Source organism: Lissotriton helveticus, chromosome 1_1, assembly GCF_964261635.1.
Source record: "Lissotriton helveticus chromosome 1_1, aLisHel1.1, whole genome shotgun sequence".
NCBI lineage: Eukaryota > Metazoa > Chordata > Amphibia > Caudata > Salamandridae > Lissotriton > Lissotriton helveticus.
In genome coordinates this window covers 976,783,320-976,801,588 of record NC_136057.1, presented here as the reverse complement: position 1 = coordinate 976,801,588, position 18,269 = coordinate 976,783,320, and the positions used below count along the sequence as shown (strand labels likewise).

The window sequence follows — 18,269 nt, the reverse complement described above, 5'->3', positions numbered from 1 at the left end:
TGGGATGTGTTTCTAGAGTCTGCCCTGTGACAGTAACACGTGTCATGTTTATATGCAGCTCGCATTCCAGATTATGTAGAATATCGAGGAGGGTCCTATGGGCCAGAACCGATGTCCGGATACACAGTCCACTGACCGAGACGTAAATAACTACAATTAAACACCAACCCACCCACCCCTTGGAACAGGCTTCACCAACGTTCTGTCCATGAGACTTTGCAGGTGTAACAGGCAGCATTAACCATCTAACAATGTGAGAATTCAGAGAAGAGAAGTGGCCTGGGATCAGAAAAAGTAAAGGTACTCAGAGTGTTGTCAGAGCATAGTATAATGATATGCAACCTTGCATTGGATGTAAATGTCACAAAACATGCCAGGAAACTGTGGTTCACCCCATAACCTCCAACCACTGCGTGTCGCCCACCACACTGCACCCCACAGTACAGGGAGGGCATGACTGATTATTAGGTCATAGCTGTTTCAGAATAATCTTCCCAAGGACTTGGCCAAGTAATATGCCATACAGCTAAAGCTGCAAGGAATACATTCAGTGCAAGGATTATATCATATTGTCTGCTGTCTGAGAAGTGACACCAGGAAAGAGCGGCGAGCCATACGGAATCTCATGGTCATCAAGGGAGGTTTCAGTAGAGGATGAAGAAGAGCTCTTAGACAAATCAGCGGGGGGAAACGCACCCAGTGTTGATCACACTTCAAGTGCCTCCCTGTGCTATGCCAGGATCAGTTGTGCATCATCCCCACTGGAATGTCTCTGAGTCACTGTTTTCCCACTGCATCCACGTGTGCAAGGCTTCGAATTTCGCGCGGCCTACCCCCTTCATTGATATGACGGTGGAATTGGTGTTGCTCAATCCAGTCCCAAGCATGTTCTGACTCCAGAAAAAAATGTGAGCACTAATAACCGTGATCCGTGATCTGTAGATCGGCAGGAAATAGGAGTGCATATTTGAGATCATGAGCTCTCAATTTCTTCTTGAGTGAAAGAGGATCTTTTATGTTGCATAGTGAGGGTATAGTCCGGGAATAGTATAACTTATACATATTCTATTAGGGAGCAGCCGGCTTTTCTGGCAGCTTGCAGCAGGGCATTTCTGTCCCTGAAGTTCACCTGGGCGATAGCTTTACATTCGACTGGGTCTATCAATATGCCGATTTCCGTTTCCTCTGATGGCTTCTAAAATTTGTGGGATGCTAGATTAGACTGTGGGACAAACGCTACGGCTGACATCAGAATTAAGTGCGTTTCCACCTCATACGGATGCCATTATGAAAAGTGGTTTTAACTTTGTTGAAGTATCTCCTTCCTGTGGGTCTATTTTGTATAGTTCATTAACTACATGTGGCACTCCGCAACACATAAAAGTCAGTTTATTCCCAGTCGCACTTGTGAATTTATTGTTCGCAATGTTAATCGTAGGATATCGATCTCTAACGTTAATGTAATCTCGAAATGTGGAGCAAGTGTCCCCGTTACTTTCCGATATATGTGAAATGTCTACAGTGACGTTGTAAAGTTGGTATAACTATTGCATATCTTTTGCAAACATGTTCCTTGCGGTGACTGTTTTTGAACATGACATCACTTCCTGCATGTTTTAAAAACTAAACAAATTGGATTATTATACCTCTTTTCTTTTTTAAAGCTGAAAACAAAGCACTGTTTTTCTTGGCAATGTTACACGTGTTGAATTATGAACATTATACAAGGAATATTTACCTTTTATAACATTGTCCTGACTTTAACAATTGACTGTAAAGCCACTACATCCTTCACAGTTAACTATATGGCATTTCACACGTGTCATATGACCTGTGAACTCTCATTTGGATGTGAAACGGGACTTTATTTATGCTCTATTCAGACAATATATTGTGAAAACCAGAATACATATACCGTGTCATATAGACTTGTCAACATAATTTTACACTTTTCGGCAAAGATTAAAAACGTATCCATACTGTTGAGTTACTCAGTCTCCACATTTTTGAGACGCACAAGTCTCTATGACTATGAAAATATCCTATAAATATTCTTTACAGGATCGAGTATGAATATTATTTAGGTCCTTGACGTGAGGCTACCTTAGTTCTATTTAAGTATTAACGTATACACTTTCTTCATTCACTATTGGCATTTAAGTTAAAGAAGGATCTGATTTTCTCACTCCTTCTTACCTGATGTTACAAGTCTACTTCCAATTGATCTGAAGATACCACATTGATATTGTTTTGATCGCCAAGCCTTCGGTTAGTGAGCACTTTGATAATTTATTTAATAGTATTATACATTATAGGTTTGCCAATAGTGTCTGTTTTCACCTTTTAATAATGGATATGTTTTCCTTTTTAACTAATATTTGGTGATAGAGTTCTATGAACACAAACTTGACTTTCATAAGATTGATTTTTCCTCACAATATTCCGGGTGTTTATGTGATAAGTAATTATTCATTGGTTGGTTATGTTTCTTTTTACAAATTGTTTTCCCAGAGGGGTTGTTGAGTCTCACAAGATGTATCTGTGTCCTGAAGATGGTCTCATTGATGCATTACAACGGAGACCAAAACTTCGACATATCACCCATTCTTCCTTTTAGTTAATGTGAAATGTAATGTTTGAGTTCTAGATCCGATGTATAGGAGAGACTCAATCTTTGACATGTGGAGATGGGTAGCTAGTTATACATTGATGACAAGTTTATCATCATGTGTGATTCATTTTTGATTTCTGTTATCGATGTTTGTGAGACGTTCATGCTTTGAGACCCTACTTTTTTGTGCACGTTGGAATAAATGGAGTTACCAATGATACACCTGGCTTATTTAACTGATTTATGTTCACAAACTGTTTAAAAGGTATGTATTCAATAATTTACAATGCTATGTGATGACATTCTATATAAGATATATTTGTTCAAAAAATATGTTTAAAAAAAATCCCTTGTAGACATCCTTACCTGTAGACTTCTATTACCCAAGCCACAAGGGTAGATTGGGTTGCCCAAATTTATTGAAATACTTTGTGCGCAGACATTTGTCTGTTTTTGGCCACTTGTTAGAAGTGGTTTGTGGGTTTTAGTTATCACATTCAGCCTTCCCTATGTCTGAGCCTGAGACTCTTTCTTATACGGATGAATACATACTCAAAATATTCACTGGTTCCTCCCACTTGAGACAGATTTGGCACATCTTGAAAGATTAAAAAAGAAATTAGTTAGAACTGAATTACATGAGAGATTTCTAACTGACTACCTTAATGTAAATATCAAACCGACAGGTTTTCAAAGCAGGAATATTCCAATTATCTTCACAGATCACAAGGAATTCAAAATAGGTTTCAGTTTCTCAGCAAACAAATGCTCATGAACCTGGATGATTCTGAGCATTGAGACATCTCTAAAACATATCAAAATACGTTTAAAAGAAATAGATTTCAAATAGAAAATTAGTTCTGATTCTACAATTTCTAACTCCAAAGCACTTTTAGACAAAATGACATCTACCATTAAAGAGTTTGAACAATTTAACATAAGTAAAAATACTGATAAACTCAAAAACGATATAAAAAGGTACAATAAAGAATGTACATATCCTTATCTGAGGAAAGATTTTTATCAAATCCCTTGCCCTAATTCCAACCTGATAAAAGAATCATGTTCTCTGATACTAGTTCTGATACAGACAGTGAACAAGCAATTAATAAAACATTCCAAACAGGTTACAACAATCAACACTCCACCTCCCATCAAGCTTTTTTAGGACTGAGTCTCAAAGGTTCAGGTCCCTGCAGGAGAACACAGGGGAGCAGACGAGGGTGGAATCAGAATCAGTATATTCCGAGACAGAGACAGACTAGGAACCAATATTAGGAATGGTAAATAACAATTTGACAATACCCATTTTTGATTTATCCTCACACATACTCATGGATATTGAATCGTCCGTCCTGGCAAAAGGACTATTCTTTGTTCCGACACATTGGAATTACATATTTTGGACTAAAATAGAACTGCATAAAATTTTCTGAACATTGCGACAATGAATTTTTTCTGTTATGCGAGAGCCTGTTCAAAGACAAGACACTACTAGGCTTCATAACACTTCCACTTTTTGTCCAACAAACACTATGATACCTAAAGGAATTGTAAACTTTAAAAAGCTGTTATGACTGACATTGATAATCTCTTCACCAGTCCATATCAGAGAAAATACAATCTAGCTAAAGATCAACATAAAGCCCTCCAAAATCTTCAGACACTCTCTGATGCAATTATAAAACTAACTGAGAAAGGTGGGGCATTGTCCTTATGGATAAAACCTTATTCAAAGAGGAATTGCTCCAACAACTGTATGATCCAGAGCACTACAAATAACTCTTAAAAAAAATCCCATGATAGAAGCAAGTAAAAAAATCTACACTTTAAGTAAATCAGGTTTAGAGGAGGATTGGCTGAGTGTAAAAGAATCAGCCTTTTTAATAAACACTAATCCTACTGTACCAGCAATATACATTCTTCCAAAAGTGCATAAAAATCTGACCAACCCTCATAGACTTAAACCTTTGGCCCAATACGCTTCCTTCTTTATAAAACCTTCTGTCATCGCTGATTTCCATTTCCTCCGATGGATTCTAACATTTGTGGAATGCCAGATGAAAATGTGGGATGAACGCTATGGATGACAGCAATTTTAGGTAAGTTTCCACATCATACGGGTGCCCATTGGAAAAGTGGTTTTAACTTTGTTGGAGTATCTCCTTCCTGTGGCCCTACTTTGTATGGTTTATTAAATACCTGTGGCACTCTACAACACATAAAAGTTGGTTTTAACATTAAAGTAATCTCGAAATGTGGAACAACAGTGTCTCAATTACTCACCGATATGTCTGAAATGTCTACTGTGACGTTGTAAAGTTGGTACAACTATTACATATATTTTGCAAACCTGTACCTTGCCGTAACTGTTTTTAGGTCTCGCCTACGCAGTGCGCATGCGCTGCATAGGAGGACCTTTAGCCGTCGCTCTGCTCTTTTTGGAAGCACATACTCGTGCGGCATCGACCTTGCGGGAGCGAGCAGGGGCTGCTTCCAAAAAGAGCAGACTGCGTGCGCATGCACGCACCACTCCCGCGTCCCCCTTAGGCACACATGTTACCTGTGAGACAGCGCTGCGCAGACAGCCTGGTGTTAGAACTGCTTTCTGGGTTTTTCCAGTCCCTTTACTTTAACACGCCGCAGCACACGTGCACACAGAAGCACCTTCGCCCACTGCTTCTGGGCTCTTGCCGTTTTACTCAATGTTTTTCCTCCCTAGTCTGATTTTTTAGGTCTCCCCAACGCTGCATGGGGGGACCTCTTGTAATCGACTCTCTGTTTTGGCCAAAAACGTGCACGTGTTGCATTGCTTTCAATGGCAACGCGTGCACGTTTAGCGATTCCCTTGCGGGAGCGAGCTTGAAACCATCTGTTTGTAATTAATTTGCAAAAAGATGGTGCCCTTGGCTCGCTCCAGCAAGGGAAACGCTCTGGGAGTCTCGCTCGTTCGTTTAACTTTGAAACTGAGCGTGGCGCCGCTTAACGGACACCGCACATGGTTTATTTATATATTTCTTAACTTTAATACGGATCACTGAAATAATATCGACTACCAAAATATCGACTACCCAAAATATCGAGGAAAAAATATCTACAACCAAAATATCGAGTTTGTATGTACAAACAGGTAAGTACAAAAATATCGAGTACAAAATATCGTTTACAAAAATATCGTTGTAAAAAATATCGACTTTAATAAAAACAATGTTTAATTACATTGATATAAAAAATTGATTACTAAAATATAATTACCAATACTTAAATTAACTTTTAATAATTAAATAATTAATGAAAGTAAAAAAATAATATTTTTTTAATCATATTTCTTAAAACATATATATATATATAGTAACAAAATTTAATTAAATAACAGCCAATATTATTAACGTACAAATACAAAAGAGTAAAAATTACTATTCCCACTGCAAAGAGTGCAACAGTGGATATATGACGTTACAACGCAACTTTTACAACGCACTACCATTACAACGTAAGTATTGGTAAGTATATAATAATTTTTTTTAATTTAAATTATTTAAAAATATTTAAATATAATTTAATTTAATTTAATTTCATTAAATTAAATTAATGTAAATTTAATTTTACTTTATTTTTACACTGTACCCCTGTACCCCAAAACTGACCCTGAACCCTAAAAAAACCCTTTACCCAAAAACCCAAAACTGACCCTGATCCCTAAAAATACCCCTTTACCCAAAAACTAAAAACTGACCCTGAACCCTAAAAATACCCCTTCACCCAAAAATTAAAAACTGACCCTGAACCCTAAAAATACCCCTTTACCCAAAAACTATAAACTGACCCTGAACCCTAAAAATACCCCTTTACCCAAAAACTAAAAACTGACCCTGAACCCTAAAAATACCCCTTTACCCAAAAACTAAAAACTGACCCTGAACCCTAAAAATACCCCTTTACCCAAAAACTAAAGACTGACCCTGAACCCTAAAAATACCCCTTTACCCAAAAACTAAAAACTGACCCTGAACCCTAAAAATACCCCTTTACCCAAAAACTAAAAACTGACCCTGAACCCTAAAAATACCCCTTTACCCAAAAACTAAAAACTGACCCTGAACCCTAAAAATACCCCTTTACCCAAAAACTAAAAACTGACCCTGAACCCTAAAAATACCCCTTTACCCAAAAACTAAAAACTGACCCTGAACCCTAAAAATACCCCTTTACCCAAAAACTAAAAACTGACCCTGAACCCTAAAAATACCCCTTTAATTTAACATAATTAGCAATTAATCAATTAAATTAAAATAATTACCAATTACATTTTAATTAATTAACAAATATTATTTAATTACCAATTAATTAAATATTACTACCAATTAATACATTTACATATTTAATAAATAATAATTAAATTACTTCCCACCCTATTCCCCTATAAACCCACAACCCGCTACAGGAAATACATTAATTTAATTTACATAATTAGCAATTAATAAATTAAATTAAATTAATTACCAATTAAATTTTAAATAATTAACATATATTATTTAATTACCAATTAATTAATTATTACTACCATTTAATAAATTTACATATTTAATTAATTATAATTAAATTACTTCCCACCCTATTCCCCTATAAACCCACAACCCGCTACAGAATAAAATTACACAATAATTTAAAAAAATCATTAATTAAAAATAATTATAACATAAAATGACACTTTTCACACATATTATAACATAAAAACACTATAAATAATTACATATTATATAAAAAACGATATTTTTTACTTTCGATATTATTTACAGTCGATATTACTTCACTTACCTTAAAAACGATATTTTGGCTGTCGATATTCTGTCCTGTCGATATTTTCTCCAAACGATATTTAAAACTCGATATTCTGTCCAAACGATATTTTGGAGTCGATATTATGTCTGTGTACCCTTTAATACTGAGCGCAGGGCCCGCTTCAAGGACACAGCGCTCAGTGTTGAAATTAAGAAATATATAAAGAAACCGAGCACGGTGTCCGTGAAGCGGCGCCGAGCTCAGTTGTAAACTTAAGCATTTGCAATGCTATCAGACCGATTACATTGCAAATGCTTGTTTTCTTATAATATCGCAAAAACCCAGCCTGGAAGAGCCCCTGACGCACGTAATCATGAAACCCGAGCGCTTTAGTTTTTATTATTTAATCTTTCAATTTAGACTAAGTCAGCTTTTCTTTTGTAACCTTTCGCCAATCGCCTGCATTTGCGATGCTGTGAGTCCGTCGTCCACGTCCCCGGCAGTGCGTGGTTTCATGCGCCTCATCCGTGCCGGCTAGTCCTTCTTCTGTGTCGGTGTGGCGCTCAAGTTTTCCTAGTTCTCCATCCTTCTCTGGTTCCGAGTTCCCGTGCCTGCCTCTCCCTGGATGGACCCACCTGGTGTATCACGTGATCCGCGTTCGCCACCACCAGCAGCAGCTGGAGGGAGGATCGCCATGTCGGTGCACTCTGGAGGAGTAGAAGGGTGCGTGGAACTTACCTCTGTGCTTGTCAGTTGACACTTTTATAAGCTTAATCTCAGGGTCGGTGGGCTTGAAGCCTCCATTACTAGCGTCCTATACACATTGTTATGTTCATCATTTTAAACACAACATTTAGGACTACAAGTGCCAGAGTGGGAAGTTGTTAAGCTAACTCAGGTGGAGTAATTCATCCATTGTAGATATCTTTGTGTAACCTAAAGATCACAGGTGTGAATTCCGCTGGGCCCACTTGGCTTTCATCCTTCCGAGGTCCATGTAATGACTACTATTGAGTACTAATGACTAGGCATAGCTTAGTTTATGTTATTGGAATCTAATGACCGGACAGCTAGTACAGTATGCTTTATAAATGTAGTAGATGTTATTATGCAAAAATATTAAAGTGGCCACTTTGTCTGAAGTTTTAAAGAGAAGCTCTGTGTCATCATGAAGTGCCTGAATCAGGTTCAAGGAACAAGGCCAGGTACACTTGAGTTCTGCAGCGATTGAAGATCAAAATATGCAGCAGCGTTGACTAAAGTTACTAGAAACAAAAGTAAATTATAAGGCAGTAAGTTCTGTCATTGTTTTTTCGTTTTAAATTAAACACACATCATTCATCTCTGGGCACCTATTTCAACTGACTATTTTCAGTTTAACACCAGAACAGTAATTACTGCTACACCAGTTACCATAGGTAAAGAATTTACCATAGCACGCTACCGCTGGCACTTTTTAAAACAAATTAATCTTTGATCCCTTTCAACGGATCACACACTTTTGAAATTTGCAAACAATGCAGCATGTAGTGCATTACGTGGCTAACACATTAAATTCATAATCACATGGAAAACGTAGAGGCACAAAAATAGTAGCTCCATCGCTGAGCACAGAAAGTAAGTGAATCAACAAAAATGTGACTAAAGGCTCGATCGCTCCATGATATGAATTATGGAGATGGTTTTTCTATCATCAGGGATTTCGAAATTGTACTTTCGAGGTAGAGACTTCATCCTCAGAAAAATGTCGGTAATGGGTTCATCCACTGTAGAATAATGAAAATTACTTTATCAGGGTCTGAGGCTAGGAACACATTATCAGGACGTAAAGTGCCCTTCTTAGGAACAGAGTATTGCTCGTATGATGTTGTATCGTGTTTTGATACTGCGTGTAGCCCTGAATCTGAAGGGCAGAGACTGCTAGCCCATGTTGCATCAAGCTTGAATCTGTGGTTATGTAATTTATTTAAGAAAAGTGTGAGAATAGAAGCAGTCATGCAGATAGCTACCCTCTTTGGAGGGTGTATAAAAGTTATAACACAAAGATTATGAGTGTCAGTAATTCACCCATAATGTTAACTTCAGGGGAGATACCATTCCGACCCATGGATCAGATTACTAATTAAACAGTGCAGTGCCTTTTTTGCAAATGATTGTTTTAATCGCCATTGCGCCGGGTTCCCGAGATGCCATGCGCATACATTTATTTATTTTTGCTGGCTTTGTGCGTGCATTTTTTAACATTGTGTAACTATAACCCATTTCTGATAGAAGATGCTTGTTGAACATAACAAGACATCATTTCCTGAATGTTTTAAAAACTATACAAATTGGGTTATTCTAGACCTCTTTTCTTCTTTAAAGCTGATAGTAATGTACTGCTTTTCTTGGCAATGTGACACGTGTTCACTTATGAACATTAGAACCTCTTATACAAGGAATTTTTACCTTTTATAAGATTCTCCTGACTTTGATAATTGACTGTAAGGCTACTATATCCTTCGCAGTTAACTATACGACATATCACACGTGTCAAAAGTCTATGACATGTAAACTCTCATTTGGTTGTGATACTAAACTTTATTTATACTTTATTCAGCCAATATATTGTGAAAACCTGTGTACATATACTGTGTCCTATAGACTTGTCAACAGTAAGGATTAAAAACATCTCTATACTGTTGAGTTATTCAGTCTCCACATTTTGGAGACTCACAAGCCTCTATGACTATGAAAATATCCTATAAATATTCTTTTCAGGATCGTGTATGACCATGATTTAAGTCTTTGACGTGTAGCTGTCTTGGTTCGATTTAAGTAAGTATTAACTTATGCACTTTCTTTATTTACTATTTACATTTAAATTGAAGAAGGATCTGCATTCCGTACTCCTTTTAACCTGTTGTTACAGGTCTACTTGCAATTGATCTGAATAGACCACATTTATATTGTTTTAATCTCCAAGCCTTTGGTTAGTAAGCACTTCGATCATTTAATTAATAGTATTATACATTATATGTTAGTGAATGTACCTATGGGTGTTTATTTCACCTCTTAATAATAAATACTTTACCCTTTTTAACTAATATTTGGTGATAGAGATCTATCAACACAAACTTGACTTTCATAATCTTGAATTTTTTTTCTCACAATATTCCTGGTGTTTATCTGATAAGCAATGATTCATTGATTAGTTATGTTTCTTTTTATAAATTGTTTTCCCAGAGGTGTCGTTGATTCTCACAAGATTAATCTGTGTCTTGAAGATGGCCTCATTGATGCATTACTATAGAGACCTATGTATAACCCATTCTTCCTTTTAGTTATCATTAAATGTAATTGTTGAGTTCTAGATCCTATGTATAGAGATGGGTAGTTAGATGTACATTGATGATGAGTTTATCCTCATTTGTGATTAATTTTTAGGTCTCGGCTGGAGAAAGCAGCGCACATGCACTGCTCTCGGCATCCGAGAGCTTCTTGGAATCAATACAGATTCCAAAGCTCTCGGAGGCGGCGTTGAAGCCCCGCCCATCTTTTTGATTGGTTCGCATTATCTTGCATGCAACAGCCTGGCATCTCATTGTAAAAGAGGCTTGTTAGTCCCTCCTTGTTGCCGCCTTGTCTCCTTTTGGCCACGCCCACCGGGATTTGATCTTTTACCGGCGGCGTGACACTCTCCCATTTATTAGTCCCTACACACTTTTTTTCTCTCTCTCAGCTTTGGCAAAATCAGCTGCGTGTTTAATTTCGCATTGCGCTTTCACTTACAGTGAAAGCGCGATGTGAAAGTAAACACGCAGCTGCCTCACGCTTGTTTTACTTGTTCTCCTCAGCTTCTAGCTGGCTGTTGGCTATGTAGTAGGCGCAAGGGCAGTGCGACGCCGCTGTTCATACTCGCTCTCTTCGGCGGCTTGCTCAGTTCTCTCCCGCTCGCACATCTGCAAAATGGCGGCCGCTGTTTCCGAGGATAAGAAGATCACCGAGCTGCGCGTCATGGGCTGGACATCACCGCCTATGGCCTATTGCGTGTTCTGTTTAAAAACAGCACGCACCCGAAGGCCAATAAAATTGGACCTTGGAAATCCACACGCACGAGCTATGTGGAATCCAAGGTCCATTTTCAAAACGCCGGGATTAGGACTCTGGGCTGCGTGACACTGCTGCGCAGTGTACGCAGAGCCCGAGCCCTAAAAAGATGGGCAGTGGGTCTCCTAAACGTGAGCCCCGAGTCCGCGTCCAGTGATTGGGAGTGACAAGGTTGCGACTCACATTCTGATCACCCACGGCAACACATGCCAACATCTGGCAAGATAAGGGTTTAAAAATAAATAAATCGGAAGAATACATTTCTCCCATCGACCTCTGGTGAAGGTGATGTAGTTGCAGGTGAATGCGGCCAAACGATAGCCCGAATCCGGGCTTTGGCAGTCTGCTTGCATGAAGTATCGGATCTTCGGGCAACACTGCACTTTGCCGCGTGGGCACCCTTTACAACCAACTTAATCACTCCATGCACAGAAACTAATGTTGGGGGTTGAACCTAATGTTGAGGGTTGTTTGAATGGGGGGGGGCAAGGTACAGGCAAAGGGACTGCAGGTTTGCATCCTGAACGCAAGAAACAAACAAATAAAAAAATAATAAACATGCGCTCCGGCCCCCCATACAAGGCAGGCTGCCGGCGGGGCATAAAAGAATGCGGGGAAAAGCTGGGTGCACAGCCTGCCAGTTCGATGGAGCGTCAGTTAGTTATAGTTGGTGTGCTTGCCAGATTTCACAGCTGAGGGGCCAAGATATATTGGCAGGATCCGGGCGTAATGACGACGGCAGAGGGAGAGTTTATCAGAGGAAAGGAATCAAGCCCCCCTTTAAAAAAGGGTGCTGCTGACAGCATGCGAACATGACCCGTGCAAAGAGTTAGCACCGAGAAGCAGCAAGACTTGAACACAGGACGCTGCATGTCTTGCTTGCCATGTTACACTCCGCATTTAGAGTATAGGTGGGAACGGCCAGCTCTCACTTCTGAGTACTTGATACAGGTATGTTCAAAGGATCAAAGTCAGGTGTGAGGGTTTCTTCTAAGAAAGGTCTGAAAACAACAAACGGAATTGCTCAAGCCAGTGTGTAAACACAGGTCTTGGCTAACATCTCGCCGTTCCACTTAAGAAAGCAGGTCCAATTAATTACACTTGTAATTCGTTTAGAATTCTTGTGTTAGCTTATGGTGCCTCGAAGCCAGTTATGCGGAATTGAATGAGGTTCACAATATTTTGTTTTTAGTAGAGTAAAAGCTAGTACAAAAAAATAAATAAATAATAATTGCCTTTCTGTATCAGAGGTATATTGGTAACACTTAACCTGGCTGGGCTATCTAAGATAGTTATAGGTTCCAGCAATGCCATTGCAGTCAAATGAAAGTGTTGGGATGGCAATAAACATCTGTTATACAGCGCCAGATGCGTCTTGGGTGCAAGACATATCCATTTTCAACAAAAAAAATACTCCACAATATATATATTCCAAGTCTGGAACAATGAACTACCAATAGTTTATAAGCATAGGGACACGGGGAATAGATCATTTCCATGCTGGGGGCCGGGTCAGTAGTTAATCTAGGTACTCCAGGTTTCAGAAGTGACGTGCGTTCTTGCAGTACATGGTGGAGCTCTCCATTGAGAGGAAAGGGGTGGCGTGAGAACAGTGCAAACATAAGTGCAAGCACTGAATCACTTTAGCACCGGGTTTCCCTTGGGTTTACATGCGCGTTACAAATAGGTTTTCTAGCTGTCCCGCATACCGGTAGGGCCAAATCGTGATATTCATCCTCCAAAGTAGAAAATATGTACAGTGGGTCGCACGGTAAGGCCATTTTAACTGTTCAGACTGACAGTACTACAATGACCCAATGTGTTTGTAAACTAGTAGATTTGAATGCGCGAGCCCACGAATATTCACGCCTCCACAAGCAGTATATGACTATCTCCCAATTTTGTTTTTGATTTCAGGTATGACCCATGGGGAGAGGCGACAGTGCTGTAAGGCAAGTAGAAAAGTGGTGTGTGCTGCGTGGGGCGAGTTAGAAAGGAGGATTATGTACCCGAACGGGGAACAGCGGAGGGACTGCACAAGCAGCATAGGGCGATATGGCTCCGACAGAGGAGAAATAAATTAATATATAATAAAACACAGGCAGTAGTTACACACCCCCACCTGTACCTGCGGTGGGACAAGCACAGGGCTCGGGCGTGCCCTCAGGCTCCATCATACCGCACAGAGGAGTCCATAGCAATACAAAGGTTAGATTCCCCACGCCCCTCCCCGCAGGGCCAACTCAGAATTTCATCCTCTCACAGTAAGAAATAATGAGAGTTCAGTGGACGGGATGGAAAGAAAATGTCCAATGCGAAAGTACCACAACAAAATGCACAGTTATGTGGTAAAAGAATGTGACAGGGATAATGTGATACTAATTAGGGTAGAGGTCATGGAAGTAATGTATGTTGTATCACGCCTCCACAAGCGGCATCTGACTGTGTCCCAACTTTTAATTTCATGTATGACCCATGGTGCAAGGAGACAGTGCTGTCAGACTCCAACCGGGACACAAGCGTGCCACGCAGAATGACAAGGATGGAGCATAGCACACTATGGCGTTTGTGGGGAAGATTGCCGTCAGAGCTTACCAGATGTCAGCCTCCCGGAGATACAGCTAGAGGTGGGTACCCTAGCTCTCGAGTGGTACAACAGCATGGGCAGGCCCACAGAAAGAGCAACGGCGGGGCGAAGAGACGACACAGGGTTGGGGGAGCCACAGGAAGACGTAAGCCTCCCTGGCGGCGTGGCAGAAACAAAAGGTGTATTGGCTTGGTTATGGAAACACACCGACAGAGCAATGTGTAGAAGGAGGGCCACTCACTCTGAGATGCCTCACCGCTGGGTGAGTATGCCTGACAAAAAATCTTGGTAGCACACGGAGACGCCACTCCCAGCCCAGCCCCCACCAGAAGGCAGGGAGCAGGAGAGACTAGCAAGGTACCGAGTTGTGGCCTGGCTCCGGAAAAAGGCTACCTCCCACACGCAAAGGGGCGTGGAAAACAACAAAGAACAATCTACAAGCTTTCAGGGTGATTTACCACCCTTTGATATGCAAATGAGCAAAAAGACAAACCAGTGATTTATGGCCAGCCGATGATTTATGGCTGAAGATTTATGATGCCCATGCAGAATGATTTATGACAACAGAATGATGACAGATTTGTGACAGAATGATTTATGACATCCTGATGATTTATGACCATGATTTATGACAATGATGTATGATGCTCCAGCAGAGCGATTTATGACAAAAAAAGATGACAGAATGTTATGATACCCGATGATTTATGACCCATGATTTATGATGTCCAAATGACACTGACTGATAACAAATTGTGATAATGTATGATAATGATTTATGACCCCCTGCACGAGTAGGTGTCCATGGGAGTTGTACAAATATGACGTATGTAATGAGTAATAAACTGCGGCCAACAACCACCACAAAGACAATGACTGTTGGCTGTGTGTAGTAATACAGATACACGGGTATGGTATGGTTCGGTTCCTGGAATGGGCACAGTGCGGCTGTTATTTCATAAGTTTAGTACCAAAGAAGGCATTTCCTTCTTCCTGTTACTGGCAAGAAAAGTTTCAGCCTCTGTAAGGTTCAACCACAGCTTTCGTTGGGATTAAGTCACAATTTCCTCCAGTGGATTGTTATTTCTCCACAACAATAAATAAGGTCATCTGCAAGGTACTACATCCATAAACTAATATACGACCAGAGTTGCATACAGTTCCACACCACTCTTGCTAAGATGAAACTCCCTTACTCCAAAGACAGAAGGTCAAACAGGAACATAACTTTTATCATGTACATCAAGCTAAAATCAATGGAAGAGTATGGATTAGTTAAGTTATGTTAAAAAGCTCTAGGAATACCAAACACCTTGTTGAGTTTGGAAATGTGAGATTGAGTTCAAGTTAGATCGTCTCTCACAAACGTAAACCGCTCAGGAGCTGGACCTACCATACTGGATGTCCTGTGGACTCATCTGTGGATGGAGCTAAACGTCCCTTACTGTCCTTCGCTACACAATTGAAAGAGGCTTGATTCACAGTTAGAATGTTCGAGAATTAGGGAAAAGAAGATATAGGTAACACACTGTCTAGTCATGGCGTTTTGAATGTAATCACAATGATTTACACAAACGCAAAAGCAAAGGCACATCCTCATGTCGAAGCTCTTGATGTTTAGAATAATGTTACGTTACCACGAAATATGCAACAAGATAAGTAGACAAGCATTTAGAACCGCTGGCACTTAGAGTTAAATGTTCCGAAGTAGAAAGTACAACGGTCAAACAAATTAAGTATGCAACTGTCTCTGCACCCTTTATTTACCAATGAGTACACCCCTACATGTGTGCTGCCATCACCCCAAACAAACAATATAATATAGGTATCGCTCGCTAACGAAGGTGAAATGCACAGGAGTGGCTAAAGATTACTATATAGTAATGTCACAAACTTAATTGGATGTATTTCGGTATTACTGAATCTCATCAAGTGAATCTCCACTCATTCAGTGAATACCCGTCTAACAGAAAGTATACCATTTTGAATCAGCAATACATCTTTACTGCAAGGAAAAGAAACGCCCACATTTCGTATGAAAAAAATTGAAATATATTAAAAATTTCAAATCAGGATTGGTGACTTTTTCTATAGTAGATCATGTAGGTATTTGACAGTCAGTTTTTGCTGCCTATCAATCACAAAAGAGAGAGGGTCAGGAAGCCAATAAAAGGTCCAGCACCCTTGCTCCCAAGACAAGGTACAAAAACACTAGGAGGGTAACTGTTCCAGAGATAGATGTGATTGGCTGGATAATTAGGTGGGGAAGGGAGCCTTGCTCATTGGAAGGAAGTGCCCTCATACACCTGTGTGGGTATCATGCTTTATCATGGGCTTAGCCCCTTGTGAGGCCGGCGCTACAATGCCCCAAGGGCCAGTGAGTGGGCTCTTTGATGGAGTTCTTTCCTATATTGCAGTGATGATGGGTTCAGGTGTGTGGGGAGAGTGAGATGGTGAAAGGACATGCGTTGAAACTACCTACAGGGTACCGAAATATAAATTTAATCAGGGGTCCCCTTGCATATAGTGCACAGGCACAATATTTGTACTTTTGGCAGCACCCTACTCCATATCAGCCGCAAGGATAAGGTCACTCCGGTCCCATTAGAGGCGGCAGTATACCAACCTTACAAACGGCCTCATCAAGAAATAGATACGGTAGAAGCGACACGGTGGGCATGGCGGGGAATAACCAGAAGGGCGGGTGTACAGGAATTGTACCCACCATCTATGCCCATAGGGGGCAATCCACTGCTGACACCACTGACGGATAAGGCTACTACACTGAGGGCAAAGGCACATGACCTGGTCAAGGGTAGTGATCTATACCTGGATGCTACATTTATGTCAATACAGCAGATGTGCAAACTGCAACCGCCCTAGGCTTCAGACATGCTGTTGTATTATCAGCTTAGGGCGGCTTGCAGAGTGAGATATACTGACTTTCCCAAGTAACCACCGGTCTTGTCAGCGCAGGAGAATGTATTGTCAAACCCCTCTCCCCATAAATTGATAACACGTATATATAGCATAACGCAGGAGACATCCTCTTTAGTGTTGTGTACATCAAAAATAGATTTGGAAAGGGAATCAGACTTATTAATAACAGATAAATAATGGGAATACTGCTGTTCACAACTAGATCACCTTTCACCGAATTATAGATTACGACTGATCCATTTTAATTTTCTACACAGAGTGTACTGCACACCGGTACAATTGCATCATATGGGGTTACACCCAGACACTACATGTTGGAGATGTGGTTCTCAGGATGCCACATTTATACACTTAGCCTGGTATTGCAGACCCGTAGCACAGTTCTGGTCGGATGTGGTTAGACATATTGGCGATACCACTGCTGTGCAGATATCACTCACACCGTTGGTTGCACTGCTGGGGTTTGTCTTAGACATCCCAAAAGGTTCTCGCAAAGTCACATCCATGCTGCTTCTGATGGCGAAGCGCCAAGTGGCGATCCACTGGAAGAAACATCAACCTCTAGCAGTGGCTGGGTGGTGCATGCTGTCACATATTGCAAGGATCGACAACTATCCCAATATTGGGAATTGATGCCCAGCAGGTCGAGGCCTCTGGATATATGAGGACCTTACGTGCACTGGCTGGAAGCGGGGGGTGCGGATCACTGTAGGGATACTGCCACGTGAAACACTATTTTGGGCATGGGACTTGGCATTGGAGCCATTGTGCTGGTTGTTCAAAGATATATGCAGAATTGTTTTAGACTGTAGGCTGTTGCAAAGCCTTGATGGAATGTGCCATATGAGTCGTGTGGCACTCTCAGCAGGTCCTAATGTGTGGAGTCAGGAGCTGGTTAGATGATGTATTGCTAGGGCAGGTGGGGGTGTTTATAAGTTGCTACTGTTTATTTTCATATCCGTTACATGAGAACATGAATGGGTTCTTACCGAGGCTGCACAAATCCTTATGTTGTTGTTTTAAAATATCACTGCCGATCCCCCGGGCTGTCGGCATATAAGCTGTGTATTTTTTCTTTGTCTTTTCACTGTCAGATGCTGCCGTCGCCAGGGTTGTAGGCATATACAAGCTGTGCAAACTGTGCAATCTGCAATAAAAAACTTTACAATAAAAAAAAAATAATAATAAATCAGGGGTCCCCTTGGTAGGGTTAATATATGTGTGGATTGTCAACTCTGATTAAGAAGACTGGCAATCTCT

At 40.4% G+C, this 18,269-nt stretch overlaps 1 long non-coding RNA gene across 1 annotated transcript in view; it reads left to right on the top strand.

Moving 5' to 3' along the window:
- Positions 1–7,929: 7,929 nt before the first annotated feature.
- Positions 7,930–18,269, top strand: part of LOC144771576 (uncharacterized) — a 215,095-nt gene continuing 204,755 nt past the window's right edge. Inside the window, exons 1-2 of the long non-coding RNA XR_013599365.1 lie at positions 7,930–8,116; positions 10,154–10,210. This is a non-coding gene — a long non-coding RNA (uncharacterized LOC144771576). The remainder of the gene's footprint in view (positions 8,117–10,153; positions 10,211–18,269) is intronic.